A 3634-nucleotide genomic window follows, 5' to 3' on the forward strand; every position below is an offset into this window, starting at 1 on the left:
AAGGAATGGAAGATTAGAGACATGGAGAACTGAGAATAAGGTGTGTTCAAGGATGGAGAGGCATGGTTCTATTCTAAGTTTGAAAACCTTCTTACTGCAGGTTAACACCTACTAAAAAGCATTCATTAGAGAGAGAGCACTAAACAGCAAAGGATCCAGAATAACTTGGACACTTGATGCCAACCAAACATTTTCACGGCCACTCCAGTATTGGCACAACATCCTACCCCGGCAAGGGTGGAGGCTATGAAGCTATTGCTTCCTTCTATCACTCAGTCTCGCTACAACAGAAATCAACCCTCAGCCCCTGATACAGCACCATTTACTGAAGAAATGAGCAGGCTTTCTGGTGACAAGCTAGTTACACTGGACTCCCTTCATCATGAAAAGGGAAGCATTTTATCATCACAAAGACAGATCCACATTCTTGTTGGAGTTTCTTGTTCTGCTTGCTATGTTCTAGGGTAGCAATAGTATCTAAGTAATACAGTGCATTTGATCTATTGATATTCCATCAGATGGCGTGACAAACACAAGATCAAAGGATATGTGGCAATAGTGAGCACTCAACTATAAAATCCACCTTGCATATCATGCCACCCTGAAGCTTCAAGCTTGATAGAGTAATGGAATGGCCTGTTTAAAGATATAGTTGAATATGTCATCTTAAAGATAATTCCCTGTGATGATGAGGAACTATTTTTCTACATGCTATAACCGAGTTGCTGTTATATTGTGAGATGTCTCCAATTGGTAGATTATAGTAGTTTGAAAATCATAAAGTGAAATTAGCAGTGGCTCTGCTTACCTTGGGCTTCCCTGGTGGCTCAGAGGGTAAAGCATCTGCCTACAATGCAGGAGACCTAGGTTCAATCCCTGGGTAGGGAAGATCCCCTGGAGAAGGTAATGGCAACCTCCTCCAGTACCCTTGCCTGGAAAATCCCATGGACTGAGAAGCCTGGTAGGCTACAGTCCATGGGATCGCAGAGTTGGTCACAAGTGAGGGACTTCACTTTCACTTTCTTTCTGCTTACCTTGACTCTTAGTGATATACTTAGAAAACATGTGTTTTCCATCTCTGTTACTCTTGGCTCCTTGAGGTTAATGGTCCTGTGGCCCAGAGGAGATATACTTTCACCAGGTAACACAGCAATATTCCTGTTATACTCTAGATATGGTAACCAACCCCATCACACTGAACTTCTCATATTTAGAGTCTATCAGGCAAGGAAAAGAGTCAGTCCTGGCAGGGGTAAATTGACTCTGATCATCAGGAGGTTATAAGACTTTTGTTATATAATGGAGACGGTAGGGAAGAATAATTTGGAAAGCTAGGCCATCCACATTGTCCATTGGTTCTACCTTGAGCAATTTTAACTGTGAATAGAAAAATACAGTAAACCTCTGTAGTCTCCACCAAGAAGGATGATAGTGAAAGTGAAAGTCACTCAGTCGTGTGTGACTCTTTGCGACCTCATGGACTATACAGTCCATGGCATTCTCCAGTTCAGAATACTGGAGTGGGTAGCCTTTCCCTTCTCCAGGGGATCTTCTTGACCCAGGAATCGAACCCAGGTCTCCCACATTGCAGGTGAATTCTTTGCCAGCTGAGCCACAAGGGAAGCCCAAGTAAGATGAAGTTCTCTTCTATGTTAACTAGGTGCTAGTTCATTATATAGAGAATCTAGAATGGATGGGAGGGGAGATGGTGATGATATATAATTATGCCATCAAGAGGAGCTGCAGAGTCAGGGGTTGTAGTTCCTCAACCAACCTCCCTCTTACAATGTCATTGCAGGAAACAAGACACAGTAGAGTTTGAAGAAGCAATTTCCATAGCATTATATGAATCAAATACACCTACATGGCTTGAAAGATGTGATGCTGTAGATGTCACAGTGAACTTCCCAGGTACCCCCTTCAGCACAGAAACACTCATTATCCTGGCTGCTGGGAGCTTTGGTCGTTTACAGCTCTTAGCTGAATCTCTTCCTGGGACAGTCCTTTAGCTGTAAAATGTTGCTTCACCCAAGATCATTCTTCCTTTCTAAGGGCAAGTTGTATCAATATACCATATATAGTCAATCAGTTCAGTTCAGTTGCTCAGTCGTGTCCGACTCTGTGATGCTATGGACGGCAGCACACCAGGCCTCCCTGCCCATCACCAGCTCCCGAAATTTACTTGAACTCATGTCCATCAAGTCGGTGATGCCATCCAACTATCTCATCCTCTGTCGTCCCCCTCTCCTGCCTTCAATCTTTCCCAGCTTCAGGGTCTTTTCAAATGAGTCAGTTCTTCCCTTCAGGTGGCCAGAGTATTGGAGTTTCATCAGCTTCAGCATCAGTGCTTCCAATGAATATTCAAGACTGATTTCCTTTAGGATGGACTGGTTGGATCTCTTTGCTGTCCAAGAGACTCTCAAGAGTCTTCTCCAACACCACAGTTCAAAAGCATCAATTCTTCTGTGCTCAGCTTTCTTTATAGTCCAACTCTCACACCCATACATGCCTACTGGAAAAACCAAAGTTTTGACTAGAAGGACCTTTGTTGACAAAGTAATGTCTCTGCTTTTTAATATGTTGTCTGGGTTGGTCATAACTTTTCTTGCAAGGAGCAAGCATCTTTAATTTCATGGCTGCAGTCACCATCTGCAGTCATTTTGGAACCCCCAAAATTAAGTCTATTACTGTTTCCACTGTTGAGTATTAAAGCCAGGTCCCATATTCACATAAGGAAAAATTTTGAAGTGTCCATATTAATTCTAGAGCTCCTTGGAGGATAGGTTAAGATCTTTGTTGAGAAGGCCTTACATTTCAGCTTTAATATTTGTGGCAAGTGTTGATTATATGAGCTCTCTGTAGTTAATCTCCTATATATAAATTCCAGACTTTGTTTTCCAGGTTAGCTGGTCTAATCTTTTTTTTTAAATTTTAACTATCTTGCTCTGTAATAGTTCAAGATTTGGCATTGCCTGTGATACTTTCTTACCCTCAAAGAACTTTTAATCCAGAAAAGGAGAAACAACAACAAAAAAAAGGAATACTTTTTTTTATAAATTGGGCTTCCCTGGTGGCTCAGCTGGTAAAGAATCCACCTGAAATGCAGGAGACCCTGATTCTATTCCTGGGTTAGGAAGATCTACTGGAGAAGGCATAGGCTACCCACTCCAGTATTCTTGGGCTTCCCTACTGGCTCACATGGTAAAGAATCTGCCTGCAATGCAGAAGACCTAGGTTTGATCCCTGGGTTGGGAAGATCCCCTAGAGAAGGGAAAGGCTACCCACTCTAGTAGTCTGGCCTGGAGTATGCCATGGACCGTATAATCCATGGGGTCACAAAGAGTCTGACGTGACTGAATGACTTTCACTTTCTTTTCACTTCTATAAATTAAAGAATATATATATATGCACTTAATTAATTATTAAAAAGAAAGATTTTCATTATAATTGTGCTTTCATTATGTTTACTTTAAAGACCACACAAACTGATTACTGTATGTTTCAAGGCTATTAACTATCAAATAATTTTTCACTTTATAAATTAAGAATTTGATATTTTTCCAAGCAACAAAAGCAAAAAGTATTAAGTAGGCTTAAAAACCAAGTGCTTCTAAACACCAAAACAATCAACAAA

At 41.1% G+C, this 3634-nt stretch overlaps 1 non-coding gene across 1 annotated transcript; it reads left to right on the plus strand.

The window, feature by feature from the left end:
* Positions 1–816: 816 nt before the first annotated feature.
* On the plus strand, positions 817–888 carry TRNAC-ACA (transfer RNA cysteine (anticodon ACA)). Its single transcript has one exon. It is a non-coding gene; the product is annotated as a tRNA-Cys (tRNA).
* The last annotated feature ends 2746 nt before the right edge of the window (positions 889–3634 follow it).

Source organism: Bos taurus, chromosome 7, assembly GCF_002263795.3.
Source record: "Bos taurus isolate L1 Dominette 01449 registration number 42190680 breed Hereford chromosome 7, ARS-UCD2.0, whole genome shotgun sequence".
Taxonomy (NCBI): Eukaryota; Metazoa; Chordata; class Mammalia; order Artiodactyla; family Bovidae; genus Bos; species Bos taurus.